General features: G+C 53.4%; 11 non-coding genes and 1 pseudogene across 11 annotated transcripts; all 12 read left to right on the forward strand.

Moving 5' to 3' along the window:
* The first annotated feature begins 538 nt into the window (after nt 1-538).
* On the forward strand, nt 539-658 carry LOC126189717 (5S ribosomal RNA). Its single transcript, XR_007538213.1, has one exon. It is a non-coding gene; the product is annotated as a 5S ribosomal RNA (ribosomal RNA).
* Nucleotides 659-1,508: 850 nt separating this feature from the next.
* Nucleotides 1,509-1,627, forward strand: LOC126189631 (5S ribosomal RNA). Its single transcript, XR_007538131.1, has one exon. It is a non-coding gene; the product is annotated as a 5S ribosomal RNA (ribosomal RNA).
* An 853-nt stretch (nt 1,628-2,480) lies between these two features.
* Nucleotides 2,481-2,599, forward strand: LOC126189663 (5S ribosomal RNA). The gene has a single exon (XR_007538162.1). It is a non-coding gene; the product is annotated as a 5S ribosomal RNA (ribosomal RNA).
* An 853-nt stretch (nt 2,600-3,452) lies between these two features.
* Nucleotides 3,453-3,572, forward strand: LOC126189675 (5S ribosomal RNA). The gene has a single exon (XR_007538173.1). It is a non-coding gene; the product is annotated as a 5S ribosomal RNA (ribosomal RNA).
* An 847-nt stretch (nt 3,573-4,419) lies between these two features.
* On the forward strand, nt 4,420-4,537 carry LOC126189181 (5S ribosomal RNA; annotated as a pseudogene).
* A 6,762-nt stretch (nt 4,538-11,299) lies between these two features.
* Nucleotides 11,300-11,419, forward strand: LOC126189665 (5S ribosomal RNA). Its single transcript, XR_007538164.1, has one exon. It is a non-coding gene; the product is annotated as a 5S ribosomal RNA (ribosomal RNA).
* An 848-nt stretch (nt 11,420-12,267) lies between these two features.
* LOC126189654 (5S ribosomal RNA) lies at nt 12,268-12,387 on the forward strand. The gene has a single exon (XR_007538153.1). It is a non-coding gene; the product is annotated as a 5S ribosomal RNA (ribosomal RNA).
* An 857-nt stretch (nt 12,388-13,244) lies between these two features.
* Nucleotides 13,245-13,364, forward strand: LOC126189655 (5S ribosomal RNA). Its single transcript, XR_007538154.1, has one exon. It is a non-coding gene; the product is annotated as a 5S ribosomal RNA (ribosomal RNA).
* Nucleotides 13,365-14,216: 852 nt separating this feature from the next.
* On the forward strand, nt 14,217-14,335 carry LOC126189566 (5S ribosomal RNA). The gene has a single exon (XR_007538068.1). It is a non-coding gene; the product is annotated as a 5S ribosomal RNA (ribosomal RNA).
* Nucleotides 14,336-15,201: 866 nt separating this feature from the next.
* LOC126189707 (5S ribosomal RNA) lies at nt 15,202-15,320 on the forward strand. Its single transcript, XR_007538204.1, has one exon. It is a non-coding gene; the product is annotated as a 5S ribosomal RNA (ribosomal RNA).
* An 889-nt stretch (nt 15,321-16,209) lies between these two features.
* LOC126189106 (5S ribosomal RNA) lies at nt 16,210-16,328 on the forward strand. The gene has a single exon (XR_007537909.1). It is a non-coding gene; the product is annotated as a 5S ribosomal RNA (ribosomal RNA).
* Nucleotides 16,329-17,184: 856 nt separating this feature from the next.
* LOC126189708 (5S ribosomal RNA) lies at nt 17,185-17,303 on the forward strand. The gene has a single exon (XR_007538205.1). It is a non-coding gene; the product is annotated as a 5S ribosomal RNA (ribosomal RNA).
* The last annotated feature ends 557 nt before the right edge of the window (nt 17,304-17,860 follow it).

Here is a 17,860-nt window from a genome sequence, read left to right on the forward strand (position 1 = left end):
GACGTTTGTCGTGCTTGCGCTGTCATATGGACCACGACCCGAGCGGCAGCGAGCGGCAGTCGAGCAAAGTCGGGACAAGTCGGGACGGGGACAGGGACAGGGATAGGAATGGTGCGAATGCACTGCAAACTACGCAGACACCTGGTGTGAGAAGAGGCGAGGCGAGGCGAGGCGAGGCGAGGCGAGGAAGCCCACATCGCTACCAGTGGGCCCTCCAGCACGACACTGCCACACCCCGCACAGGCCCTCCGCTGAACACCAGGGACAAGATGCGTCCTCCGCTAGTGTCGAAGGCTACACGCGCCCAGCGAATGACAGGGGGTGCAACGAGCAGCAGTGCGTCTCACACACGCGGCGGTGCGCCCGCCAATTCGGCCGTCACTCTGCTGGGACGCCGGGCGCGCCTCCCCGCGCCGTCCTCGAGGAACTGGCGGTTGCGGAAGGAAGCGCTTTCGTCAAATGCGGCCGAAAACTAACATTTTGTGTGTTGGGAGAAAAGCCGAACGCGAATTCTGCCGTGCTCCTACATTAGATGAGCGCCAACGGCCATACCATGATGAATACACCGGTTCTCGTCCGATCAGCAAAGTTAAGCATCATCGGGCCCGGCTAGTACTTGGATGGGTGACCGCCTGGGGAAACCCGGGTGCTGTTGGCTCCCTTCCCGTTTTTTTTTTTTTTGTTATGTCGCCAGCCCAATTTTCAAACTACGTTTCTGTTGTGACAAAGATGCTTCCTTAAGCCTTTTAAACTACTGTAATGGTACGAAAATGCAGTAATTAACTCAGTTTGAGGGAGAATGTGCTAACCAAGTTTGCCAAGAAGACTTTGAAAACGACAAAACAGTACGAATTGGCAGGTGATTTCTGAAATACGTCACCGCCTATTGTTGTGTAGGAATGTAGAGTTCCAAATTTGATTTGTAACCACGAATTTATTCCTTAGTCGTCTCGTCTCGTCTCGTCTCGTCCCGCAGACGTTTGTCGTGCTTGCGCTGTCATATGGACCACGACCCGAGCGGCAGCGAGCGGCAGTCGAGCAAAGTCGGGACAAGTCGGGACGGGGACAGGGACAGGGATAGGAATGGTGCGAATGCACTGCAAACTACGCAGACACCTGGTGTGAGGCGAGGCGAGCCGAGGCGAGGCGAGGCGAGGAAGCCCACATCGCTACCAGTGGGCCCTCCAGCATGACACTGCCACACCCCGCACAGGCCCTCCGCTGAACACCAGGGACAAGATGCGTCCTCCGCTAGTGTCGAAGGCTGCACGCGCCCAGCGAATGACAGGGGGTGCAACGAGCAGCAGTGCGTCTCACACACGCGGCGGTGCGCCCGCCAATTCGGCCGTCACTCTGCTGGGACGCCGGGCGCGCCTCCCCGCGCCGTCCTCGAGGAACTGGCGGTCGCGGAAGGAAGCGCTTTCGTCAAATGCGGCCGAAAACTAACATTTTGTGTGTTGGGAGAAAAGCCGAACGCGAATTCTGCCGTGCTCCTACATTAGATGAGCTCCAACGGCCATACCATGATGAATACACCGGTTCTCGTCCGATCACCGAAGTTAAGCATCATCGGGCCCGGCTATTACTTGGATGGGTGACCGCCTGGGAAACCCGGGTGCTGTTGGCTCCCTTCCTGTTTTTTTTTTTTGTAATGTCGCCAGCCCAATTTTCAAAGTACCTTTCTGTTGTGACAAAGATGCTTCCTTAAGCCTTTTAAACTACTGTAATGGTACGAAAATGCAGTAATTAACTCAGTTTGAGGGAGAATGTGCTAACCAAGTTTGCCAAGAAGACTTTGAAAACGACAAAACAGTACGAATTGGCAGGTGATTTCTGAAATACGTCACCGCCTATTGTTGTGTAGGAATGTAGAGTTCCAAATTTGATTTGTAACCACGAATTTATTCCTTAGTCGTCTCGTCTCGTCTCGTCTCGTCTCGTCCCGCAGACGTTTGTCGTGCTTACGCTGTCATATGGACCACGACCCGAGCGGCAGCGAGCGGCAGTCGAGCAAAGTCGGGACAAGTCGGGACGGGGACAGGGACAGGGATAGGAATGATGCGAATGCACTGAAAACTACGCAGACACCTGGTGTGAGAAGAGGCGAGGCGAGGCGAGGCGAGGCGAGGAAGCCCACATCGCTACCAGTGGGCCCTCCAGCACGACATTGCCACACCCCGCACAGGCCCTCCGCTGAACACCAGGGACAAGGTGCGTCCTCCGCTAGTGTCGAAGGCTGCACGCGCCCAGCGAATGACAGGGGGTGCAACGAGCAGCAGTGCGTCTCACACACGCGGCGGTGCGCCCGCCAATTCGGCCGTCACTCTGCTGGGACGCCGGGCGCGCCTCCCCGCGCCGTCCTCGAGGAACTGGCGGTTGCGGAAGGAAGCGCTTTCGTCAAATGCGGCCGAAAACTAACATTTTGTGTGTTGTGAGAAAAGCCGAAAGCGAATTCTGCCGTGCTCCTACATTAGATGAGCGCCAACGGCCATACCATGATGAATACACAGGTTCTCGTCCGATCACCGAAGTTAAGCATCATCGGGCACGGCTAGTACTTGGATGGGTGACCGCCTGGGAAACCCGGGTGCTGTTGGCTCCCTTCCTGTTTTTTTTTTTTGTCATGTCGCCAGCCCAATTTTCAAACTACCTTTCTGTTGTGACAAAGATGCTTCCTTAAGCCTTTTAAACTACTGTAATGGTACGAAAATGCAGTAATTAACTCAGTTTGAGGGAGAATGTGCTAACCAAGTTTGCCAAGAAGACTTTGAAAACGACAAAACACTACGAATCGGCAGGTGATTTCTGAAATACGTCACCGCCTATTGTTGTGTAGGAGTGTAGAGTTCCAAATTTGATTTGTAACCACGAATTTATTCCTTAGTCGTCTCGTCTCGTCTCGTCTCGTCTCGTCCCGCAGACGTTTGTCGTGCTTGCGCTGTCATATGGACCACGACCCGAGCGGCAGCGAGCGGCAGTCGAGCAAAGTCGGGACAAGTCGGGACGGGGACAGGGACAGGGATAGGAATGGTGCGAATGCACTGCAAACTACGCAGACACCTGGTGTGAGAAGAGGCGAGGCGAGGCGAGGCGAGGCGAGGAAGCCCACATCGCTACCAGTGGGCCCTCCAGCACGACACTGCCACACCCCGCACAGGCCCTCCGCTGAACACCAGGGACAAGATGCGTCCTCCGCTAGTGTCGAAGGCTACACGCGCCCAGCGAATGACAGGGGGTGCAACGAGCAGCAGTGCGCCTCACACACGCGGCGGTGCGCCCGCCAATTCGGCCGTCACTCTGCTGGGACGCCGGGCGCGCCTCCCCGCGCCGTCCTCGAGGAACTGGCGGTTGCGGAAGGAAGCGCTTTCGTCAAATGCGGCCGAAAACTAACATTTTGTGTGTTGTGAGAAAAGCCGAACGCGAATTCTGCCGTGCTCCTACATTAGATGAGCGCCAACGGCCAAACCATGATGAATACACCGGTTCTCGTCCGATCACCAAAGTTAAGCATCATCGGGCCCGGCTAGTACTTGGATGGGTGACCGCCTGGGGAAACCCGGGTGCTGTTGGCTCCCTTCCCGTTTTTTTTTTTGTTATGTCGCCAGCCCAATTTTCAAACTACGTTTCTGTTGTGACAAAGATGCTTCCTTAAGCCTTTTAAACTACTGTAATGGTACGAAAATGCAGTAATTAACTCAGTTTGAGGGAGAATGTGCTAACCAAGTTTGCCAAGAAGACTTTGAAAACGACAAAACAGTACGAATTGGCAGGTGATTTCTGAAATACGTCACCGCCTATTGTTGTGTAGGAATGTAGAGTTCCAAATTTGATTTGTAACCACGAATTTATTCCTTAGTCGTCTCGTCTCGTCTCGTCTCGTCCCGCAGACGTTTGTCGTGCTTGCGCTGTCATATGGACCACGACCCGAGCGGCAGCGAGCGGCAGTCGAGCAAAGTCGGGACAAGTCGGGACGGGGACAGGGACAGGGATAGGAATGGTGCGAATGCACTGCAAACTACGCAGACACCTGGTGTGAGAAGAGGCGAGGCGAGGCGAGGCGAGGCGAGGAAGCCCACATCGCTACCAGTGGGCCCTCCAGCACGACACTGCCACACCCCGCACAGGCCCTCCGCTGAACACCAGGGACAAGATGCGTCCTCCGCTAGTGTCGAAGGCTACACGCGCCCAGCGAATGACAGGGGGTGCAACGAGCAGCAGTGCATCTCACACACGCGGCGGTGCGCCCGCCAATTCGGCCGTCACTCTGCTGGGACGCCGGGCGCGCCTCCCCGCGCCGTCCTCGAGGAACTGGCGGTTGCGGAAGGAAGCGCTTTCGTCAAATGCGGCCGAAAACTAACATTTTGTGTGTTGGGAGAAAAGCCGAACGCGAATTCTGCCGTGCTCCTACATTAGATGAGCGCCAACGGCCATACCATGATGAATACACCGGTTCTCGTCCGATCACCGAAGTTAAGCATCATCGGGCCCGGCTATTACTTGGCTGGCTGCCCGCCTGGCAACACCTCGGTGCCGAGCGAGCAGTGTTTTCCTTGTGCGACTTGGCCGGCGGCGCCTCGCGTGTCGTCTGCTTACTTTGCCACGTGGCTTTCTTTCTACTGAACTGTAAGTAATGGATATTCTTTACGATGATAGTGAAGAGCGACAGAACAATGTTCAGTGTGAATTTGAACGTTCCGTCGAGAAACCCTCGGCTTTTGAGATCCATCGTTGGTTAATTGAGGATTTGTTGTTGTCTACTAATGACGTACTCGGTATTCAGTTCGATACGTTCTTAAATTCTGTGTTCTTAAAACTCAAATCTTCCGATCTGTGTGATGCTGTAGTTTCTGTTAATGACGGTGTTCGCAAATTTCGACACCTTAACGGAAATATTAGTAATGTCACTGTGTCTCACGCTGGTTTTGGTCTTCGACATATACGGATATTTAACCTTCCGTTTGAAATACGTAATGACACTATTTCTCGTCACTTGCGGCCATATGGCACTGTTTTATCTGTCGTGAAGGAGAAATGGTCGTCTGCGTATATATTTCAAGTCGAGAACGGTGTGCGCAGTGTTAAGATGGTGGTTAGGCAGCATATTCCGTCTTTTATTTTGGTAAACGGTCACCGTGCGTTTGTCACGTACAGTGGCCAGCCACAAACTTGCTCCTTTTGTAATGGTGTTGGACATTATAGGCAGGATTGTCCGAAGCGAAAACGGCCTGTTCAGCTACCACTTGAGGCCGATTTGCAAGGAGTTAGTTTTGCTTCCGTCGCCGCAACGGTCTTGGGTTCCGCCCCCCCCGCGCCCGCGCGGCGTGCGGCAGATGTTAATCTTGCTGCCGCCGCGGAAGCGATGGATGTGTCTGCTGATCATAGTGTCTCTGCTGTTGCGACTACCGGCCAGGACTCTTTGTCCACGGTTTCGGAAAACGTGCCTGCTGTTGTTCAACCGGTTGTGGGTGCTGTTGTGTCGGAGACAGTCTCTGACTCCGTGCCGCAGTCGGTAACCGATGTTGTTTCGCGCCCTAATTCGGACTCTGTTGCACCCACTGTGTCGCAGGCGGAGCCCTCTCCTTCTGTGCCTGCACCCGTCGTTGCACCCTCTGACGTTTCTGAGCCTCTTCCTGTTGCGGAATCGAGCGATGTTTTTGTGGAACCAAAACCGCAGCGGGATGAAGCTCGTTCTCGCAGTTCCAGTAGGCAACGCTTCCGCAGTGCCAGTAGCTCCCCTTCCTACGACAGGGGTTTAACGCGAGATGACCGTAGTCCGTCCCCAGTAGGGCGCTCCCCCGCCTCTTCTTGGGCGTCGCAACGCCGCGCCGCGCGGCGCGACCTCGACGTGGAGCTACGGCCGCCTCAGGCTGCCGGCTCCGGGCGTCAGCCGCCGCGCAAACAACAACAACAACAACAGCAGCGTGCCTCCTCTCGCCACGCACAGTCAGCTGATTTGAGTGCTGCAGCGCAGCAACGTGACGTTGCTGTTCGCCATCTGCGGACTGTGTTAAGTCAACCCGCCTCTGTAGACGTGCCTGTTTTAGCGCCAGACACAGTCTCGGCTGTGACCGCAGCATCTCTGTCGACTAAACGGAAGGCTGAGGATGTACACCGTCGTCGCGCTGGTCCATCTATTCACGACCGCGTGTCGGTGCCTTCTTCCGACGTGGAGATGTCCGTTAAGGATTCTGTGTCGGTCGCTTCTGGCGTGACGGCTACTGCCACCCTGCCACCCCTCTCCCCCTTCGCGCCTACGGAGTGGGCGGAGGATGTTGTGGGGGGTGGGGAGACGTAGTGTGTGTCCTGTGTGCCCCCTCCTCTGTCGCGCAGCTGCACATTCCGTGTTTTATTTGTGTTTTACTTTTGTGTGTGTCTTTTAATTGTGTGAGTCTATGACTTACGATTTTAGCCAGTGGAATGTTGTCACCATTAATGTTAACAAATTGAGTCACCCGTGTAAGATACTGGCTTTTAAGGACTTTTTACGTGATCACCACTGCCATGTTGTGTTTTTACAAGAGGTGACGCGTGATGCCCTTGTCTTTTTACACGATTTTAGTGACTTTACTGTTATTGACAATGTTTTACCGGATCGCAGTACAGGAACTGCCATTTTAGTGCGTTCTGACCTCGCTATTTCACATGTTGCTATTTTACCTAATGGTCGTGCCGTTAGTTGCACTATACTGGGCGTTGTATTTGTTAACGTTTATGCTCCGTCTGGGAACGATAAGCCGGCGAGGGCTGTTTTTTATGGGCAGGAATTGTGTGCACTGCTACACCGGAATGTGGATGCTTTAGTTGTAGGCGGCGATTTTAATTGCGTTTTAGATGTTGTCGATCAGGTGCCTCGTCCTAACATTTGTCGCGAGCTCGGCGACTTGATTCGCAGTTTTCAGCTCGTTGATACGTGGCGTGTTTTAAACCCTGATGTTACGCATTTTACTCATTTTTATCCCACGGGGCACAGCCGCCTGGACAGAATTTACGTTTCTGCCCCGCTTTCTGCCCGTATTTGCCGCACGGAAATGTTTCCCGTGCTGTTTTCTGATCATTCCGGTTACCTTTGTCAGCTTTTATTGCCTAGATTTTGTGTTCCCAGACGAAAGAATTTGTGGAAATTTAATTGTGCATTATTGAATGACGACCATTTTGTGACGTGTTTTACCAATCTGTGGCAGAAATTGCTCGGGACTAAGCGAGGTGACTGTAGTGTGCTGGAGTGGTGGGTCGGGGAGGCCAAGCCGGTGATTAGGCGGTTTTTGATGGATTTTAGCCGCGAGGCGGCTCGTTGGCGTCGCGCTACTGCCCGCTTCCATCAGGCGTGTTTGCAAGACCTCGCGCTGCGCGTGACGTCACAGCCTGCCTTGCTGCCCGCTTTTAAGCAATTCCAGCGTAAGCTTCTCGCTGATTTGCGTGCTGTTAGTGACGGTGTCGTCGTCCGCAGCCAGCCTGCGGGGGTGGTGGATGGCGAACCTTTGTCGCTTTATCATCTGAACAGGGAACGGAGGCGGCGCGCCCGTCTGCACATCGGTACCTGGAAACAGTGCGACGGTAGACGGACTACTGTCCAGTCCGACATTGAGCGGGATGTTTTTACTCATTTTAGTTCCCTTTTCCGTGCGCTGGATGTTGACTGTAATGCGTTGCGGGATTTTTTACAAGTTATACCTCATGTTTTAACTCGTACGGATAGGATGCATTTAAATGCTGCTTATGTACCTGACGACCTGTACGATGCTATCCGACGAAGCCCTAAAAGTAAATCGCCTGGTCCCGACGGCATTCCTGCTGAATTTTATCTGAAATTTTATGATCTTTTTTGTGATGTTTTTGTGGCTCTTTTAAATGAAATTCGGGATGGTGCTGTTATCCCTGCTGCGTTTGAGGAGGGGGTGGTGACATTGGTTCCCAAATCGACTGCGACGCCCTGCATTGACGCTGTTCGGCCGATCACTTTACTGAACGCCGACTTTAAGATTGTGACGCGCTGCGTGGCTCAACGCCTTAAAGTTGTTTTACCGTCGGTCCTCAGTGATAGTCAATCATGTGCTGTGCAGGGTCGAAACATTTTTGACGCCGTCCTCGCCTATCGCGACTGTATCGGTTTTGTTAAAAGTGCGAGACTGCCGACAGCTGCCATCTTCTTCATTGATTTCAAAAATGCTTTCGACCGCATTAGCCATGTGTACCTCCGCCAGGTTCTTGTGCGGATGGGCTTCGGTTTTAAGTTTACGACTGTGGTAAAGCATCTTTTACAAAATGCGACGTCACGTGTTAGTGTCAATGGCCACTTGACGCCAGCTTTCCGTGTTGGGCGCTCGGTGCGGCAGGGGTGTCCCCTTTCAATGGCCCTTTTTTCTGTAGCCTTAGATCCGTTGCTGCGAATTATCGGCCGCGAGTGCCGTGGCATTCAGATAGGGACGCACCGCCTCATTTGCAAGGCGTACGCCGACGATCTTGGCGTTTTTCTTGGCCATTCTGATGACGTTGACACTCTATATGGTGCACTGCAACGCTTTGAAAATGCTACAGGTGCCATTGTCAACCCAACTAAGACTGTTTGTTTGCCTCTTACACCCCGCGCACGGTCCATACAGCGGAGCTGGTTTTGTGTCCGCGAACAGCACAAAGTCCTGGGCGTGCTTTTTTCTTCTCATCCACAACGGATGGAAGCGCTCAATTGGCGGTCTACGCTCCATAAGGTGCGCGCCGTTGCCAAGATCTATGCGGCTCGCACGTTGGCGCTTCGTGACAAGGTGGCCTTGATCAATACTAACATTCTGGCCAGGGTGTGGTACCTCGCACAGGTCCTTCCACTGCCTCGGCAGTTGGAACGTGCCCTCAAGCAGGCGGTGTATTGGTTTTTATGGCGAGGTGACATTTTTAAAGTCTCGTATGACACCTGTACTCTAGCCCGACAGATGGTGGTTTGGGTTTAGTAGATCTTCGCGCGAAGTGCTCTGCTCTCCTTTGGAAACGGACCACCGTTGTTATGGAGAGGGCCCCGAACGGTACCACTGCGGCGGTCTTCAGTATGTATCGTCCTCTATCAGTGGAGGCGCCGGTGAATGTCTCGCACATTCCCTTTTTTCTTAACTATGTGCGTCGCTACTATATGGACAACAGCTACCTCGCGCTCTGTGACGTTCCCAGCCTTCGAGTCTGCGACGTCGTTTCTGCTTTCCGTGGCTCACCTGTGCGTTGTAAGTGGGAGTATCGGCTACCGTGGTATAATTGGGTCACGGTATGGAAAAATCTTGCCAGCCGTGTTCTTCCTCCCTCTGTACACGCCGTGTGGTACAAGGTAGTGCATCGTACCTTCCCTACGAATGCGAAGCTCCATTCCATCAACCTCATCTCGTCTGGAGCTTGCGAATTGTGTGATGCGGAAGATACACTTGAACACCGTTTCGTGTGTGGACATTTTTGCAGTGTTTGGGATGCCGCCAGAGATATGATTCGCCTCATCAATCGAGTGGATACGCGTTCAGTCTTGCCGACCGATGCTTTAATTCCTCAATGCGTCGCCTACCCGAATACTAAGAAGAATGCTACGGTGTGGCTCCTGGGTCATACCGTTTTTGCGATGTTTAACCTGAAACTAACTACTGAATTGGACTTTCTCACCTATTTATGGACTCAGCATGAACAAACTGAAGCTTTGCCTGGCTATCGTGCTACTTTTGCAAATTTTTTGAAGGTTGCACTTGCTCATGCCTTTTCCCGGATGTCGGTGGATGCTTAACATGTTTATGACGATTTGGTATACTATTCTATTTTGACCGCTCAAGCTGTGTTTTTCAAGGAACGAACATTTATGAAAATACGTGTACTCAGAGGAACTCTTTTTTTCTTATTTGTGTATTTTTTTATTTCCGGTACAGTTTACCTTTTTCTTGTTTCTGATTTTTATGCTGTGGACATCGGCACTTTTATTTAAGAGCACTGGTTTTCTCCTGTAGGTCTCCCATGTGGCGGCAGTGATATTTTTAATTTTTCACTAGTGTTACCACGCAGTGACTTTCATTTTTTTGTTTTTTTTTTTCCTTTTCGTTTCACTTGTCCACCTGATGGGCTTTACCCCTCAGTATTACTGGTGTGGAACTTTACCGGTAATAGTGACACTAAGGAAGTGGTTTTTTTCTATTGGATTTTGTTTCCCTGGCGGAGTCATTGTCTCCATGCAGAAGATTGCTGGATTATGGATTTTTTTTTGCTCTTGCCGCTTTTTCCCGACGGACGTCGACCGTTTTAAGGACACCAACGGGGGATACTGATTTTTTCGTCCGTTCGTCGTGGGACATGGAGTCAACAGCACCTTTATAGCTCATGAAGCTCGCCAATAGAAGGCATTTTGTGGAGAGCGACACGGCCGGGCTATAAGGGGAGATGGGAGGCCCGTAAAAAAAAAAAAAAAAAAAAAAAAAAAGGTGCTGTTGGCTCCCTTCCTGTTTTTTTTTTTTTGTAATGTCGCCAGCCCAAATTTCAAACTACCTTTCTGTTGTGACAAAGATGCTTCCTTAAGCCTTTTAAACTACTGTAATGGTACGAAAATGCAGTAATTAACTCAGTTTGAGGGAGAATGTGCTAACCAAGTTTGCCAAGAAGACTTTGAAAACGACAAAACATTACGAATCGGCAGGTGATTTCTGAAATACGTCACCGCCTATTCTTGTGTAGGAGTGTAGAGTTCCAAATTTGATTTGTAACCACGAATTTATTCCTTAGTCGTCTCGTCTCGTCTCGTCTCGTCTCGTCCCGCAGACGTTTGTCGTGCTTGCGCTGTCATATGGACCACGACCCGAGCGGCAGCGAGCGGCAGTCGAGCAAAGTCGGGACAAGTCGGGACGGGGACAGGGACAGGGATAGGAATGGTGCGAATGCACTGCAAACTACGCAGACACCTGGTGTGAGGCGCGGCGAGGCGAGGCGAGGCGAGGCGAGGAAGCCCACATCGCTACCAGTGGGCCCTCCAGCACGACACTGCCACACCCCGCACAGGCCCTCCGCTGAACACCAGGGACAAGATGCGTCCTCCGCTAGTGTCGAAGGCTACACGCGCCCAGCGAATGACAGGGGGTGCAACGAGTAGCAGTGCGTCTCACACACGCGGCGGTGCGCCCGCCAATTCGGCCGTCACTCTGCTGGGACGCCGGGCGCGCCTCCCCGCGCCGTCCTCGAGGAACTGGCGGTTGCGGAAGGAAGCGCTTTCGTCAAATGCGGCCGAAAACTAACATTTTGTGTGTTGGGAGAAAAGCCGAACTCGAATTCTGCCGTGCTCCTACATTAGATGAGCGCCAACGGCCATACCATGATGAATACACCGGTTCTCGTCCGATCACCAAAGTTAAGCATCATCGGGCCCGGCTAGTACTTGGATGGGAGACCGCCTGGGGAAACCCGGGTGCTGTTGGCTCCCTTCCCGTTTTTTTTTTTTGTTATGTCGCCAACCCAATTTTCAAACTACGTTTCTGTTGTGACAAAGATGCTTCCTTAAGCCTTTTAAACTACTGTAATGGTACGAAAATGCAGTAATTAACTCAGTTTGAGGGAGAATGTGCTAACCAAGTTTGCCAAGAAGACTTTGAAAACGACAAAACAGTACGAATTGGCAGGTGATTTCTGAAATACGTCACCGCCTATTGTTGTGTAGGAATGTAGAGTTCCAAATTTGATTTGTAACCACGAATTTATTCCTTAGTCGTCTCGTCTCGTCTCGTCTCGTCCCGCAGACGTTTGTCGTGCTTGCGCTGTCATATGGACCACGACCCGAGCGGCAGCGAGCGGCAGTCGAGCAAAGTCGGGACAAGTCGGGACGGGGACAGGGACAGGGATAGGAATGGTGCGAATGCACTGCAAACTACGCAGACACCTGGTGTGAGAAGAGGCGAGGCGAGGCGAGGCGAGGCGAGGAAGCCCACATCGCTACCAGTGGGCCCTCCAGCACGACACTGCCACACCCCGCACAGGCCCTCCGCTGAACACCAGGGACAAGATGCGTCCTCCGCTAGTGTCGAAGGCTACACGCGCCCAGCGAATGACAGGGGGTGCAACGAGCAGCAGTGCATCTCACACACGCGGCGGTGCGCCCGCCAATTCGGCCGTCACTCTGCTGGAACGCCGGGCGCGCCTCCCCGCGCCGTCCTCGAGGAACTGGCGGTTGCGGAAGGAAGCGCTTTCGTCAAATGCGGCCGAAAACTAACATTTTGTGTGTTGTGAGAAAAGCCGAACGCGAATTCTGCCGTGCTCCTACATTAGATGAGCGCCAACGGCCATACCATGATGAATACACCGGTTCTCGTCCGATCACCAAAGTTAAGCATCATCGGGCCCGGCTAGTACTTGGATGGGTGACCGCCTGGGGAAACCCGGGTGCTGTTGGCTCCCTTCCCGTTTTTATTTTTGTTATGTCGCCAGCCCAATTTTCAAACTACGTTTCTGTTGTGACAAAGATGCTTCCTTAAGCCTTTTAAACTACTGTAATGGTACGAAAATGCAGTAATTAACTCAGTTTGAGGGAGAATGTGCTAACCAAGTTTGCCAAGAAGACTTTGAAAACGACAAAACAGTACGAATTGGCAGGTGATTTCTGAAATACGTCACCGCCTATTGTTGTGTAGGAATGTAGAGTTCCAAATTTGATTTGTAACCACGAATTTATTCCTTAGTCGTCTCGTCTCGTCTCGTCTCGTCCCGCAGACGTTTGTCGTGCTTGCGCTGTCATATGGACCACGACCCGAGCGGCAGCGAGCGGCAGTCGAGCAAAGTCGGGACAAGTCGGGACGGGGACAGGGACAGGGATAGGAATGGTGCGAATGCACTGCAAACTACGCAGACACCTGGTGTGAGAAGAGGCGAGGCGAGGCGAGGCGAGGCGAGGCGAGGCGAGGAAGCCCACATCGCTACCAGTGGGCCCTCCAGCACGACACTGCCACACCCCGCACAGGCCCTCCGCTGAACACCAGGGACAAGATGCGTCCTCCGCTAGTGTCGAAGGCTACACGCGCCCAGCGAATGACAGGGGGTGCAACGAGCAGCAGTGCGCCTCACACACGCGGGGGTGCGCCCGCCAATTCGGCCGTCACTCTGCTGGGACGCCGGGCGCGCCTCCCCGCGCCGTCCTCGAGGAACTGGCGGTTGCGGAAGGAAGCGCTTTCGTCAAATGCGGCCGAAAACTAACATTTTGTGTGTTGGGAGAAAAGCCGAACGCGAATTCTGCCGTGCTCCTACATTAGATGAGCGCCAACGGCCATACCATGATGAATACACCGGTTCTCGTCCGATCACCAAAGTTAAGCATCATCGGGCCCGGCTAGTACTTGGATGGGTGACCGCCTGGGGAAACCCGGGTGCTGTTGGCTCCCTTCCCGTTTTTTTTTTTGTTATGTCGCCAGCCCAATTTTCAAACTACGTTTCTGTTGTGACAAAGATGCTTCCTTAAGCCTTTTAAACTACTGTAATGGTACGAAAATGCAGTAATTAACTCAGTTTGAGGGAGAATGTGCTAACCAAGTTTGCCAAGAAGACTTTGAAAACGACAAAACAGTACGAATTGGCAGGTGATTTCGGAAATACGTCACCGCCTATTGTTGTGTAGGAATGTAGAGTTCCAAATTTGATTTGTAACCACGAATTTATTCCTTAGTCGTCTCGTCTCGTCTCGTCTCGTCTCGTCCCGCAGACGTTTGTCGTGCTTACGCTGTCATATGGACCACGACCCGAGCGGCAGCGAGCGGCAGTCGAGCAAAGTCGGGACAAGTCGGGACGGGGACAGGGACAGGGATAGGAATGGTGCGAATGCACTGCAAACTACGCAGACACCTGGTGTGAGAAGAGGCGAGGCGAGGCGAGGCGAGGCGAGGAAGCCCACATCGCTACCAGTGGGCCCTCCAGCACGACACTGCCACACCCCGCACAGGCCCTCCGCTGAACACCAGGGACAAGATGCGTCCTCCGCTAGTGTCGAAGGCTACACGCGCCCAGCGAATGACAGGGGGTGCAACGAGCAGCAGTGCGTCTCACACACGCGGCGGTGCGCCCGCCAATTCGGCCGTCACTCTGCTGGGACGCCGGGCGCGCCTCCCCGCGCCGTCCTCGAGGAACTGGCGGTTGCGGAAGGAAGCGCTTTCGTCAAATGCGGCCGAAAACTAACATTTTGTGTGTTGGGAGAAAAACCGAACGCGAATTCTGCGGTGCTCCTACATTAGATGAGCGCCAACGGCCATACCATGATGAATACACCGGTTCTCGTCCGATCACCGAAGTTAAGCATCATCGGGCCCGGCTATTACTTGGATGGGTGACCGCCTGGGAAACCCGGGTGCTGTTGGCTCCCTTCCTGTTTTTCTTTTTTTTTGTAATGTCGCCAGCCCAAATTTCAAACTACCTTTCTGTTGTGACAAAGATGCTTCCTTAAGCCTTTTAAACTACTGTAATGGTACGAAAATGCAGTAATTAACTCAGTTTGAGGGAGAATGTGCTAACCAAGTTTGCCAAGAAGACTTTGAAAACGACAAAACATTACGAATCGGCAGGTGATTTCTGAAATACGTCACCGCCTATTCTTGTGTAGGAGTGTAGAGTTCCAAATTTGATTTGTAACCACGAATTTATTCCTTAGTCGTCTCGTCTCGTCTCGTCTCGTCTCGTCCCGCAGACGTTTGTCGTGCTTGCGCTGTCATATGGACCACGACCCGAGCGGCAGCGAGCGGCAGTCGAGCAAAGTCGGGACAAGTCGGGACGGGGACAGGGACAGGGATAGGAATGGTGCGAATGCACTGCAAACTACGCAGACACCTAGTGTGAGGCGAGGCGAGGCGAGGCGAGGCGAGGCGAGGCGAGGCGAGGAAGCCCACATCGCTACCAGTGGGCCCTCCAGCACGACATTGTCACACCCCGCACAGGCCCTCCGCTGAACACCAGGGACAAGGTGCGTCCTCCGCTAGTGTCGAAGGCTGCACGCGCCCAGCGAATGACAGGGGGTGCAACGAGCAGCAGTGCGTCTCACAAACGCGGCGGTGCGCCCGCCAATTCGGCCGTCACTCTGCTGGGACGCCGGGCGCGCCTCCCCGCGCCGTCCTCGAGGAACTGGCGGTTGCGGAAGGAAGCGCTTTCGTCAAATGCGGCCGAAAACTAACATTTTGTGTGTTGGGAGAAATGCCGAACGCGAATTCTGCCGTGCTCCTACATTAGATGAGCGCCAACGGCCATACCATGATGAATACACAGGTTCTCGTCCGATCACCGAGGTTAAGCATCATCGGGCACGGCTAGTACTTGGATGGGTGACCGCCTGGGAAACCCGGGTGCTGTTGGCTCCCTTCCTGTTTTTTTTTTTGTCATCTCGCCAGCCCAATTTTCAAACTACATTTCTGTTGTGACAAAGATGCTTCCTTAAGCCTTTTAAACTACTGTAATGGTACGAACATGCAGTAATTAACTCAGTTTGAGGGAGAATGTGCTAACCAAGTTTGCCAAGAAGACTTTGAAAACGACAAAACAGTACGAATCGGCAGGTGATTTCTGAAATACGTCACCGCCTATTGTTGTGTAGGAGTGTAGAGTTCCAAATTTGATTTGTAACCACGAATTTATTCCTTAGTCGTCTCGTCTCGTCTCGTCTCGTCTCGTCCCGCAGACGTTTGTCGTGCTTGCGCTGTCATATGGACCACGACCCGAGCGGCAGCGAGCGGCAGTCGAGCAGACCACGACCCGAGCGGCAGCGAGCGGCAGTCGAGCAAAGTCGGGACAAGTCGGGACGGGGACAGGGACAGGGATAGGAATGGTGCGAATGCACTGCAAACTACGCAGACACCTGGTGTGAGGCGCGGCGAGGCGAGGCGAGGCGAGGCGAGGAAGCCCACATCGCTACCAGTGGGCCCTCCAGCACGACATTGCCACACCCCGCACAGGCCCTCCGCTGAACACCAGGGACAAGGTGCGTCCTCCGCTAGTGTCGAAGGCTGCACGCGCCCAGCGAATGACAGGGGGTGCAACGAGCAGCAGTGCGTCTCACACACGCGGCGGTGCGCCCGCCAATTCGGCCGTCACTCTGCTGGGACGCCGGGCGCGCCTCCCCGCGCCGTCCTCGAGGAACTGGCGGTTGCGGAAGGAAGCGCTTTCGTCAAATGCGGCCGAAAACTAACATTTTGTGTGTTGGGAGAAAAGCCGAATGCGAATTCTGCCGTGCTCCTACATTAGATGAGCGCCAACGGCCATACCATGATGAATACACCGGTTCTCGTCCGATCACCGAAGTTAAGCATCATCGGGCCCGGCTAGTACTTGGATGGGTGACCGCCTGGGAAACCCGGGTGCTGTTGGCTCCCTTCCTGTTTTTTTTTTTTTTTGTAATGTCGCCAGCCCAATTTTCAAACTACCTTTCTGTTGTGACAAAGATGCTTCCTTAAGCCTTTTAAACTACTGTAATGGTACGAAAATGCAGTAATTAACTCAGTTTGAGGGAGAATGTGCTAACCAAGTTTGCCAAGAAGACTTTGAAAACGACAAAACAGTACGAATCGGCAGGTGATTTCTGAAATACGTCACCGCCTATTCTTGTGTAGGAGTGTAGAGTTCCAAATTTGATTTGTAACCACGAATTTATTCCTTAGTCGTCTCGTCTCGTCTCGTCTCGTCTCGTCCCGCAGACGTTTGTCGTACTTGCGCTGTCATATGGACCACGACCCGAGCGGCAGCGAGCGGCAGTCGAGCAAAGTCGGGACGGGGACAGGGACAGGGATAGGAATGGTGCGAATGCACTGCAAACTACGCAGACACCTAGTGTGAGGCGAGGCGAGGCGAGGCGAGGCGAGGCGAGGCGAGGCGAGGAAGCCCACATCGCTACCAGTGGGCCCTCCAGCACGACATTGCCACACCCCGCACAGGCCCTCCGCTGAACACCAGGGACAAGGTGCGTCCTCCGCTAGTGTCGAAGGCTGCACGCGCCCAACGAATGACAGGGGGTGCAACGAGCAGCAGTGCGTCTCACACACGCGGCGGTGCGCCCGCCAATTCGGCCGTCACTCTGCTGGGACGCCGGGCGCGCCTCCCCGCGCCGTCCTCGAGGAACTGGCGGTTGCGGAAGGAAGCGCTTTCGTCAAATGCGGCCGAAAACTAACATTTTGTGTGTTGGGAGAAATGCCGAACGCGAATTCTGCCGTGCTCCTACATTAGATGAGCGCCAACGGCCATACCATGATGAATACACAGGTTCTCGTCCGATCACCGAGGTTAAGCATCATCGGGCACGGCTAGTACTTGGATGGGTGACCGCCTGGGAAACCCGGGTGCTGTTGGCTCCCTTCCTGTTTTTTTTTTTGTCATGTCGCTAGCCCAATTTTCAAACTACCTTTCTGTTGTGACAAAGATGCTTCCTTAAGCCTTTTAAACTACTGTAATGGTACGAAAATGCAGTAATTAACTCAGTTTGAGGGAGAATGTGCTAACCAAGTTTGCCAAGAAGACTTTGAAAACGACAAAACACTACGAATCGGCAGGTGATTTCTGAAATACGTCACCGCCTATTGTTGTGTAGGAGTGTAGAGTTCCAAATTTGATTTGTAACCACGAATTTATTCCTTAGTCGTCTCGTCTCGTCTCGTCTCGTCTCGTCCCGCAGACGTTTGACGTGCCTGCGCTGTCATATGGACCACGACCCGAGAGGCAGCGAGCGGCAGTCGAGCAGACCACGACCCGAGCGGCAGCGAGCGGCAGTCGAGCAAAGTCGGGACAAGTCGGGACGGGGACAGGGACAGGGATAGGAATGGTGCGAATGCACTGCAAACTACGCAGACACCTGGTGTGAGGCGCGGCGAGGCGAGGCGAGGCGAGGCGAGGAAGCCCACATCGCTACCAG

This window comes from Schistocerca cancellata, chromosome 5 (assembly GCF_023864275.1).
Source record: "Schistocerca cancellata isolate TAMUIC-IGC-003103 chromosome 5, iqSchCanc2.1, whole genome shotgun sequence".
In the NCBI taxonomy this organism is placed as follows: Eukaryota; Metazoa; Arthropoda; class Insecta; order Orthoptera; family Acrididae; genus Schistocerca; species Schistocerca cancellata.